The sequence below is a fragment of the Notamacropus eugenii genome, chromosome 4 (genome assembly GCF_028372415.1).
Source record: "Notamacropus eugenii isolate mMacEug1 chromosome 4, mMacEug1.pri_v2, whole genome shotgun sequence".
In the NCBI taxonomy this organism is placed as follows: domain Eukaryota; kingdom Metazoa; phylum Chordata; class Mammalia; order Diprotodontia; family Macropodidae; genus Notamacropus; species Notamacropus eugenii.
This window is the reverse complement of record NC_092875.1, coordinates 81,343,911-81,356,892: the sequence shown is the minus strand read 5'-3', so window position 1 is coordinate 81,356,892 and position 12,982 is coordinate 81,343,911.

Genomic DNA, 12,982 nt, shown 5'->3' with positions numbered 1-12,982 from the left:
TGCCTGGAACCACAGTAGGCAGTAAAGGTTGATTGACTTGTAAGTAGATACAGCAAGCTTTGAGTGTCACCTAGCGGCTCTCACAGATATAGCAGTTCATGCAACTACTGAAGACACCAAAAACACTGCTATCTCCCTTGGGGCAGGACCCACCTCAACGCAGGATCTTCAATATTTTCTTTTTCTGTCTACATGTGCTACTTCCAAGTAGAATGTAAACTTCTTGAGTTAAAAGACTATTTTATTTTTATTTTTTAACCCCAGTACTTGGAACAACACCTTATACATAAGTGACAGAAGCCCACCTATATTCAAAAAGGTAGAATTTATCCATAGTATATTTTTGGATCATATGAAAAAATTAGAATTAAACAGAAATAATATTATCAAAATAATTAATATACTATACATACATTCATTAGCCAATAGTTTAGTTAAAGAAAAATAGTACATTATTTTAGCATGTTGACTGGCCTAATGCTGTGGGCTGCCGGTTTCTCTTACCTATCAGGTCTTGGGTGGCCAGCCAGATAAATATATGAGAGAAGAGACCTGCAGAGTCAAACAGAGGTGTAGGCTTTATTCCAGATACAAGCCACATGTCAGTATGCAGGGCAAGTTCTCCCTATGGGAGCCTGCTTCTCCTTCACCACTTGAAAGGAAAAACAACCAACAACAACCTCTCAGGCTTTCCTATCCCCATATAAGTTCTCCCAGATGCATAGTTTGCTGGTGGACCAGGCATGCTCTCAGGCCCTTAGCTAATACAAAAGGCGAGCTCAGACCACAGACCAATCTCCAGGGTGGGATGCTCTCCCCAGCAAGTTTCCACTGAGAAGAGGTGGAAAAGGAGATAACTCATGTCTCACTCCTCAATTCCCAGCTGTTCTCTGGGGGCCTCATGAGAGTTCGGCAGTTTCAAGAAGCCCTCACCTTTACCTGACCCGAGATTGTTCACGTGAGAACTGAGCTTACCTTAACAGCATGTTTTATTCATGCCTTTTGTTTTTATATGCCATCTCAACACCATTAATAAACTCTCTCCTTTATAACAGAGAATAGCAATAAAACAAAAACATAAAACGTAGTGACTATATCTAATAATATATCCAATATTCTGTCCTGGTCATCCCTTACCTCTTCATTAAGAGGAAGAATGTCTATCCCATTGTCTGGTCTCTAGATGAAAGAATTCAACTTTCTATTCATAGTTTTTTTATATTTGTTATTTTAGTCAATGCTTATATTATTCTCTTGGTTCTGCTTATTTTGCTCCCCATAAATTCATACAAGTCTTTCCCATGTTTCTCTGAACCAATATTTACCATTTATTGCAAAATAATATTCTATTACATTTGAATGCCATAGTTTTTCAGCCATTCCATAAATAACCTGAAATGAATAATAATCTGTACAGAAATCTATAGGACAATACAAAAGCAATTCTTAGGGGCAAATTTAGAGCATTTAATAGCTACATTAATAAGAAAAGTAGAAAATAAATTAACTAACCTCATGAGAAAAGAAACAAAGCAATAATTCAAAGGAAAGAAAAAGAGAGGAAAAATATTGAAGTAAAGGATAAAATAAACAGAATAGAAAATGTAAGAACACTTGAATTTCTTTAAACCCAATGAAAAAAGTGAAATATGAAAAAAGTCAATAAAGCCCCTAGGATTAGTAAAGCTAACATGAGAAAAGGGGGAAGAAAACCAAAATGCAAATGGAAAAGGAGATGTCAAAGCAAATGGAAGGCAGGATCATAAAATGGAAATTATTCCAAGTGTGAAGTCAACAGACCTAGCTTTATTCAAATGCTAGGTCTGACACTACTACCTGTGTGCCCTTGTCAAATCTGTGGCCTCTCTAGCTCTGCCTCTTCATCTGCAAAATGATAGAGTTGGACTAAATAACCTTAAAGATTTTCTCGTTTTAACTCTCTGATTTTACAAAAACACAACAGAAATCCAGAATATTAATAGAAAATGGTACACATACACTAATAAATTACAGAATTTAAAGGAAGTAGAGGATTATGTACAAAAATATAAAATGCCAAAAATGAAACCACAGAAAATGAATAATTTAAATGGATCCATTTTAGAGCAAGAAATAAGACAAGTCACCAAAGTGTTATTACACAAAAAACCCTGGTCTAGATGGTTTCAAAAGTAGGCATCATGAGCACATGGGATCCCTAAATCAAGAATGCAAGCTGGATTCAAGTATATAAAAACTATACCATAAAATATGTGATCCAAAAAAGCCCCCCCACAATACCATACGATTACATCAAAAGATACCAAGAAATAAAGGCTGCCTACTTCCCAGTCAACTCTGCCACTTCCAGAACTTCCCTTTGCTACCATTATTTTGAAGCATATCACCCAATCCAAATACTTGTTGAAGCAAAGTAACAGCCTCCAGTTCACACTCCTTACTTTCACAGAGGTCAATGTCGGTGTCACAGTTTTCCTCTCCAACTCTACCTCTGCCGCCTTGCATGAGAACTTCAGAATTCATGTTGATTTCCATCATTATCCTCATCAACATCATTTCCATGCCCCATACTTTCATACGTTATTATTTACCTTGGCTACCTGCAATGATGGTTGTGAGTTAGATAACTATCATCCATGATTCCGAACTCTGTAATTCCCCTTCTAATCCTTATTACCAATCTTCTCTCCCTCCCTCCCTCCCTCCTCTCTGTCTCTCTCTCTATCTCTCTCTGTCTCTCTCTCTCTGTCTCTCTCTCCCTCTTTCTCTATTCCGCCCACCACCTTACCATTATCTCTCATCCTTTCATCCTTCTCTCTTCTTCCAAATAATAATCTCTTCTCTGACCTTATTTCCCTCTCTTCACAGTCTTGACCCTTGAGGTGACTACTTCTGCTATACAGTCATTGTTAAGAATTTTTATATTGTAATAAAAAAAAAACTATACAGATTACTCCACCTTTGAATCACTTGCAAGTTTGTTTCAGTGATATTCATGCCCTGCCAATCCTCAACCCTAGGTCATCTTCACCATCTGCCTTCCCTACTCCTCTTCCACCATTACTGAACACTGCTAGTCATTTAACTGTGTTGTCAAGGCACACCACAAATCCATGTTATCTTATTTAAATTGGGACCTTACTACTACACCAGAATCATTTTATTCTTCCGTAATTGACTCCAAAGCACTCTCCCCACAGTACCCCAAACTTTTCTCTTCTAAAACAACCTATGCCATTCCCAGCAGTCTTTCTTTCAGCAGATAATTTTTCAGTCAAGAAGCATTTATTAAGTGCTCACTATATGCCAGACATTGCACTAAACATTAGGGATACAGAGAAAGGGAAAAATTGCCCTGCCCTCCTGGAACTCACATTATAATCATTCTAATTTTTCTAGGAAAATTGTGGACTTTTTTTTCCTCTCCCCTAATTTATGCCTCAATACATTTTTGCATCTTCATTCTCTCTCACTGTAAGCCCCTACACCTAATTAGTTACCAAATCTTGTTAACTCTGTCTATACAACAATACTGTCCCCTTCTCTTCACTCTCACAGTTGCCACCTTGAGTTAGGCTTTTATCACCTCTCACTCAGGCCATTATAACAGTGTTGCTACCTCCAGTCTCTCCCCTGATCAATTGTACTTCCACTCAGCTGCCAAAATAATCTTTATCAAATATACAGCTTACCAATTCACTCCTTTGCTGAAAAAGCTTCAGTGGCTCTCTGTTGTCTTTACAACACAAATTTCACACCATAGAATTTAAATCCTTCCACTCTCAGCCTCTAATCTATCTACCTATCTAAACTTAAAATATATTACTCCAGTTTATGCAATTTCATGTGCTAGTCAAATTGACCTATTTGCTCTTTCTCAGTCACAACAATCTATCTCCTGTCGCAGTGCCTTTGCCCAGACTCAGAATACACTCTTTCCTTACCTCCCCTTCTTAGAATTCCTATATCCTTTTAAGTTCATCTCTACCCCTAAGCTGCTAGGGATCCCCTCAAAATTATTTTGCATTGATTTTGTACGTAATTTTATATAAGAAAGCAAATTCAAACAGCTGGCAGACTAGAGGAGAGCGTTGCCTAGCCAAGCCCCAGAGGAGGACTCTCTTGGGGGAGAGAGCCTCTGACTCCTTCCTCCAAACTCACTTCACTACAGGACAATTTGTGAACTTCAGACAGTTAGATTTCTCAGTGAAGTCCCTTGAAGCAGAAGCTAACATCAATATTTTCATTCAGGGCCAAGGATAAACTAGACATACCAATGAAAGGCTGTTTCAGGTCTTTAAGGAGCCCAAAAGAAAGTCTTCAAGTCACCTGATGCAGACAAATTACACGCCTACTGAAAGAACTGGAAGATGTGGTTACTGAGCTATTACCATTAATATTTGAAAAAACATGCAAAATGGAAAAATTACCATCGGACCAGAGGAAAGCCAAAGGTTGTCCAGATTTTTTTAAGCAGGAAAGAATACAGTCTGCAAAGGGTAGATTCAATTAATATCTTGCACTGTATAACATTTTAAGGTTTGTAAAGCACGTTATAAAAATTATCTCATTTTATTCACAAAAGCATGGGAGGTGTTATTATCATCCCCATTTTAGAGATGAGGAAACTGAGGCAAACAGAAGTTAAGTGACTTGACCAAGATATAAAGTAAGTGTCTGAGGCTAGATTTTAACACACACACACACACACACACACACACACACACACACACACACATATATACGTATGCATATATATAATATGTACTATGCCAATGTATTATGTATAATACTATATACATATTATGAATATTGCATAAACTAACATATATGTGTACATGTGGGTATATATACACATACATTTACATACTTAAAGGTTAAGTGACTTGCCCAAGGACTCATAGTCTGAGGCACATATACATGTATATACACACACGTACACACATATTCTACACCAGTATAGTATGCACTGCAATTGTGATACCAATTATTGGGACTATTCAAAAGCAGACAATAAAGAAATTGTTAATAAATATCTGAAAGAGGGACATGGTCATTACAAATCATATTATTCCATCAAACCAAGCTTATTTCTCCTTTCAATAGGGTTATTAAACTAGCAACATTAGTAGCTAGCACTTACAGCATGTTTCAAGGTTTGCAAAGCACCTTACATATATTATCTTCTTTGATCTCAACAAAAATCCTGTGGGATAAGGGCCATTATTATTCCCAATTTATAAATGATAAAACTGAGGTTGAAAGGTTATATGAATTGCCAAGGTTCAAATAACAAGTAACTGTCTAAGGCAGGATTCAAACTCATCTCTTAGAAAAACATTTCATAAAATATTTCAAAGAATTTATTTAAAAGATAAAGGTATATTACAGGATAATACAAAATCCAACATGATCTTGACAGGCTAAATCCTTGTGCTAAGTCTAAGGTGATTAAATTCAATAGTGGTATATATACAGTTTGGGCTTTAAAAAACCAACTTCACAAAATCAACTCACAAATAACAGGGAACCATGGTTATATGGAAGTTTGTCTGAAAAAAAGATCTGGAATTTTAGTGCACTGTAAGCCCAATATGGATCACTATTATGATATATCTTCTGAAAAGTTAGTACAATATTGGGCTGCATTAGAAAAGGCATTGTTTCCACAAATAAGGAAGCAACATTTTACCCTAAAGGCAGCCCTGGAGTCAGCAGGATCTGAGTTCAAATCAGGCCTCAGACACTTACTAGTTGTGCGACTTTAACCCTGCTTCAGTTCCTCATCTATAAAATTAACCGGATCCAGTATCTGCGCCAAGAAAATCCCAAAGGGGATCACAAAGAGTTGGACCCCACTAATCAAAAAAACAAAGTGAAACTCCACACTAATGAGGATATTTCTGGAGCACTGTGTTGTTCTGGGAACAAAAGAAAGAAAAATTAATAAGGTCAAGATTATCCAGAGGAAGGTAACCAGAATGATGAAAAGTCCAAATCATATCAGGAGTTGGTGACATTTAGCTTGAAGAAGATGAACCTAGTGGAGATATGTATGTTCACTGTCTCTAAGTATCTGATGGACTGTCATGTGGAAGTAGAGTCAGATATGTTTTAGGTGGCCAGAATCAGGGACAATGGGGTGGTAGTTGCAAAAGAGGCAAATTGAGACTTCATGAAAGAAAACTTTCTTAACATTTAGAGTCAACCTGTGGTGGAATGGTCTGTCAAGGATGGTGTTACAATCTCTGTCAACAGTGATCTTCAAGCAAGGGAACTATGATCACTTGTCTTATATTTCAAATTAGGGATTCCTTTTTATGATGACTAGTGGCAGGACTACTAAGGACATTCCCAACTCAAAAACTGTAAAATCATATGTAATGGCAATTATGAGAGCTGAAAATCACCCATCAATAGGCCTGCCCATTAAGGAAAGCTTGATTAGGGGAGATTTGTTTTGTAGGAAGGCCCAAACCTTTTGTTAATTTCTAATGAAGTGATGGTTCTCAAGAGTTGTGATGCCTTCTGGCTCTGAAAATAATATAACTGAGGTGAGGTTTTACTTTGGAGCTTACTTATTGGATGTGTTTGCTTGGCCAGATGAGAGACTGGGCAGCCACTAAGGGAATGGGATGAACTCACCCATAAAATGGATAAAAAAACCAGGACCTGACAATACGTTGTTTACAAGAAACACATTTAAAAATGAGAGACACATATTGAGTAAAAAATAAAGGACTGAAGCATAATTTATTGTGCTTCACCTAACATACAAAAATAAAAAGCAGAGGAAGCAATCATGATCTCAGACAAAGTTAAAACTAAAATAGATTTAGTTAAAAGAGATAAATAGGAAAAGTACATTATGTTAAAAGATATCATAGGATCATGAAGTTAATATCAGAACTAAATATATATGCACCAAATATAATAGCATCAAATTTATAGGGAAAAAATTAAAGGAATTACAGATGGAAATAGAATGCAAAACTATAGTAGTGGGGAGCTTCAACTTTCTCCTATCAGAACTAGAGAAATCTAACCAAAACTAAATAAGAAGTCAAGGTAATGAATAGAATCATAGATTAGCTAGATATGACAGATATCTGGACAAAAGTGAATAGGAATAGAAAGGAATAAATTTTTTCCTCAGGAGTATATGGCATCTTTACAAAATTTGACTATATATTATGGCATAAAAATCTTACAGTCAAGTGAAGATAAGCAGAAATATCAAGTGTACCTTTTCCAACCTTAATGCAATAAAATTACATTTAATAAATGATCATGGACACACAGATTAAAGATTAGTTAGAAACTAAATAACCTAATCTTAAAGAATGAGTGGGTCAAAAACAAATCATATAAAAATAAATTTTATTAAACAGAATAGTAACAATGAAACAAGATAATAAAACATAATGACTGCAGCAAAACTAGTTATCACAGGAAAAATATTATCTTTAAATGCTTGCATCAACAAAACAGGGAAAGGGCAGATCAATTAAACTGATATGTAATTAAAAACTAGAAAAAAGAACACATTAAAAATCCTTACACAATAAACTCTAAATTCTGAAAATTAAATGGGATATGAATAAATTGAATGAAAAAAGTCATTGAATTAATGAATAAAACTAAGCTCTGTTTTTTAAAAAATGAAAAGATAGATAAATTAATGATGAACATGGTTTTTAAAGATATATCACTAATATAAAAATTAAAATGGTGACTATACCACTAATCAAGGCAAAATTAAAGTAATTGTTTAGAGTTATTTTGCCCAGTTCTCTGCCAATAAATTTAACAATTTAAGTGAAATGAGAAAATACTTACAAAAATATATGCTGTCCTCATTAACAGAAAAAGAAATCGAATATTAAAATGAGTCTATTTTAGCAAAAGAAATTAGGCAGACCAAAAGTGAGCTTCCTAAGAAAAAAACATCAGGACCAGACAGATTTACAAGTGAATTCTTCCAAATATTTAATGATCACCTAATTTCAATATTCAATAAACCATTTGGAATAGTAGGCAAAAAAGGAGTTCTACCAAGCCCTTTTCACAGCTGCTCACCAACCTCTCATAGCCACCTTTCACCTAACTTTCCCCTATGACTCCAAAAAATCTACAGTTTGCACAACAGTCACACCCCAGTAAAATTGTCTCAGCAGACAGCCTAAACCACACTGAGAGTAACTGACAAGCCTCAAATCTTTGAAGAGTTACAGGTTAGTTCAACCTAGGGCAGGGACTGACTTGGGCACAATAATAATCTTTTTCTGTAAGTCATCAAAGAGGTGGCAGATGGCCACCAGTAGATGTGACTTGAAAGGCAAGCTTCACAAGTTACACAAGTAGCTATCATGCAAGTTGCACTAGGGTGATGTCTGGAGAAATCCACTCTTTCTTAATTAAATCTGTTATCCTTTCTGTATCACAATAACCCCTTAATGAACTAAAAGAAAAAAAGTTATACCTGGGGAGGAGTGGCTTACCTATCCCAGTCACTCAGACACAAGAGAATTGCCTAGCGTTGTACTGCTGTTTCCACTTCTTCACCACAAGTGCATACGTAGTGAATAGTTGCTTCAAAATAATAGCATTAAAAGATACAATTACAGGAATTTCCATATGATCCCAAATGATGCCTACTTATTATTCAAAAGTTTCATTTCTCCATTTTGGAAAAGAGAGGTCCTAGTTCCTCAAGTGGAAGTGCTGCCAGGTTTCACAATACCCTGTTAGTGGGACTCATTCCCAGGAACCTCAGAGACAAAGATCTCTTAAAAGGATTTACCACGGTTTTCTCCCAGCATTAAGCCATTTATTAGTATTATAATTTTGCAGTTTTGAAAATACATATTTTAGTAATCATATAATAGATATATTTATAATATAGCAGTATTCATATTGAAAAGAAGAAGAAATTTGCTTTAGCTGCTCCTCAGCCTTCTTGTACTTGAAGCATCATCAATCAAATAATAATAATTTTGTTAAATGCCTCTAAAGCTTGTCAATTCATCCAAACCCATTGATCTTATTACCCCTGCATTTTCATGCTAATTACAGTAGTTTATGTCGTACCTACCACGTGCCAGGTTTTTTTCTATCTTCAAAGTTGCTTAAGCTTGCTTTATTAATAATGTAAAATGTTTAATCTATAATTTCTCAGTTTTGTTAACATTCCATGCCAGTCAGAAGAAGTGCCTGTGAATAAGACAGCATTTGGTTCACTTGTATTTCTGCAAGGTCTGAACTCTGCAGTGCTCTTCCTTTACTCAAGCCAAGCCCTGTGTTAAGTACTTCACAACTATGTGTTTCTCCCAACAACCCTGGGAGATAGGTGTGAATATTTATTTTTCCCTTTGTATATACAAGGACAGATTAGATTCTCTGATTTACTACCATTACAATATTTTCAACCTAATCAATTTTGATTCATAACAACTAGTGGCCATAACTAAACTTCATTTTGCACAAGGTTCCATTATGTTTAGTTGGCTCATATTCAAAAATTTCATGGTGATATTCTCAATTTCCCATTACTGCTTCTTTGTGTTACCCAAAGAGCCACACCAATTCGATTAAATTTTCTAAATTACTAATCCTTTAGCATAACTATTCAAAGCAGAGCAAAGAAATAATTCTTTCTCTATCAATGAGTTAATTAAGATGTATTTTATGATAAAACTTCTCTATTTCATTAGAATAAGACTCTTTCTGAAATTTCTTTTTCAAAACTTCCAAACCGTTTACTTTCAAACCCTGAATTTGAGCTATGCCAATGCAAACAGACTACAACTTTCTTCACCCTTTGCCTTTGACGCATCCTTCTTATGTCCTTATGCAAAAGTACTCTTACTTTCTTCTACTTCTTTGACTTGTTCTTCTACTTGACCCTAGGGAAGACTCACTGACACAGAGCAGAGTAAGAGATTAATTCACAAAGGCTCCTGAGGCTCCTATCTTTGCCTCTAAAGTACCTCCTTTTGTTCCAAAGTGCCTGTAACAGGGGGACCATCAGGGACATCATAGATGAGGGTGAGGTGCAGAGAAAATGATGAGACTAATCTTAGAAGACAAACTATAGGAACCATAATAATATGAAACACTGGGGAGCACTTCACAGCATTTTAGTATTAGAAGGGAATCTCACATCATGCAGTCTAACCTATACCTGAAAAAGAATCTACAAATATGAGAAACTGGATCATCCAGTATCTTCTTACCCTTCAGTGATGGTGAACCCTTGCCATTTCCAGAATGCCACAAAGATCCAGGTAGGATTGGACTTAGAGATTTTGTTTTTGACCTCAGTGCCATGCAATGCCATCCAGAACCAGGTTCCTGTTCCTATTCCTATTCATGTTCCTCCAGGAAGAAGAAATAGAGTCTAGCCACTGGTCCAGGTCAGCAGATATTTGAGAAGTTCCAGCAAATCCTGGGGAGATGACATGACTGAAAAAGCACACGGAAAAGACCTGACAGCTTTAAAGAGCTAAAAGCATAATATGAAAAAGAATAACAGGAAACACAGTGTCCGGGAAGAGGGAATAGTTTTAACTGAACTCTGTTCTGAAGCACTGTATTCAGTTATGGGTAACACATTTTAGTAACGATGGTAACAGACAAGATGGCTTCCAGAGGACAAGGACCACAAGAAAAAAATACACCAGGCAATACGAAGAATAGTTAAAGAACCTGAAGATCTTTAGTCTAAAGAAGAGAGTTGAGTTGTAGGAAAATGATCCTGAAGTATTTGAAAGACCCGCATGTAAACAAGTTAGAAGACTTGCCTTGCTTGGTCATTGAAGAAACTACCACAAGCAATGCGTTGTGGGGCAGAGGTCTGCATCTCTTATTTACATTTCTTTTACTTATTTCTATTTTTAATACATGATTATCTGCAAATAATATTTATAATTTGTCCTTCTGTGTGGATTTATGAATTCTTTATGGCCTAGAGCATGATTTTTAAAACATGTATCAAGTATCCCTCTAAACTGTTTTCTCTAAGATTTCCATTCAGCTTTCTCCAAAAATGTATGAAAATAAGCATTTTAAATATTCTGTTCAATTCTGATTTTTTATCTATTATATTTGTCATATTCCAAAATATTGTTAATGAACATCATATACAAATGTATCCATATATCATATATATGTGTACATATATAGGCATTTTATATATATATATATGTATATATATATATGTATTTCAATTAGCCTTTCCTTTAAGTGATTAGCTTCTATGCAATTTGGTGAATATATATTTAATATAAAATATTCATAGTATTCCATTCTTTAGGCACAGTGTAGCTTCCTATTTGTCTCTCTCAAAGCTCTTTTTTCTGCCTTTTCTGAAATTACGATGAATGACAACATAAATACAGTGAATACACTGGTACAGTGGATTTGGAATTAGTAGAATTTAATTTAAACCCTGGCTGTTTCTTTTTACTTGTATGACCTTAAGGAAAATCACTTAGCCTGGTTGTGCACCAGTTTACTCATTTATCAAATGGGGAGCTTGGACTTAATAACCTCTGAGCTCTTTTCCACCTTGAAATCTGTAATCTTATGATTTGTATATTATGGCTTCAATTGAAACAGAATAAATTTTATTCTGGCCTATAGCTTTAAATATTTCTACATCCCTATGCTTTAGTTATGCTTCCTACAGGCAACTTATTAGGCTGTTTTCTAATCCAATCTGCAAGATTTAACACACTTCTCAGACTTACTGTGGAACTCATAGCAATCTGGCTTTTAACCCCACAACTCAACAAACTGCTTTCTCCAAAGTTGCCAATGAGTTCTTAACTGCTAAATCCTGTGGTTGTTTCTCAGTGATCATCCCTTTTGACTTCTTACCAACATTTAACCCTGTTGACCACACTCTTCTCCTGGATATTCTCTCCACTATTGACTTTCATGAAAATGCTTTCTCCTATTCTCCCCCCATACCACCGTTTTAGTCCCTTTAGCTGGATTTTCATCCATGTCTAATTCTCTGAGCATAGATCTCCTTCAAGACTCTGTCTTGGGATATTACCTCTTCTCCTTCTATAATCTATTTTTGAACTTATCAATTCCAAGGATTCAATTGTCATTTCTATGCAAATGACTCCTAAACCTATATGTTCAACCCTAACTAATTCTTCTCCTCAGTTCAATCCCCCCTTCAACAAATGTCCAATGGACTTTTCTACCTCAATGTCTTCTAGGCATCTTAAATTCAAACTCTTTATATTCCTCCCTCAACTTGTCTTTCTCCAAATTTTTCTTCTTCTTTCCTACCATTCCTCTAGTTGCCCAGATTCACAGACTTAGAGTCTTATTTGACTCTTCCCTCTTTCTTACCTTCCATGTCCAACCAATAACCCAAGTTTTGTTAATTCTACCTCTACAATATCTCCCCTGTCTCTCCAGTTACATGGTTATCACCCTAGTTCTGGCCTTCCTCAGACTCCAACTAACTTTTTCAAGCATATTTCACTTTCTTTCCCTTCTCTGTGTTCCATCCCCACTAACCTTCCTGATGCTCCCCAAACACAATAGTCCATCTTCCATCTGCCTCTCTTTATATTCCTTTCTTTACTTAGAGTTTTTATCTTCTTTCAAGGACTCATCCAAGAACCACTTCCTTCATCCTCCTCATTGTTATTGCTTGCTTCCTCTTCAATTTACATTATTTTTAGTTTTCTGTGACTATATACACAGAACTTAGGATTTGGAAAGTAACCTTAGCAACCAACTATATGTAACCTAACCCATGCTCCCCAAAAGAATCCCCACTACCATATGCTTGAGAAGTAGTCATCCAGCCTTTTTTAGAGAGCTCCAGTGCAGGGCACCCTGTCACCTATCAAAGCAGCTCATTTCATAAACAGACACACACACACACACACACATTTGTTGTTGTTCAGTTGTTTCAGCCATGTTTGACTCTTTGTGACCCCATGTGGGAGTTTCT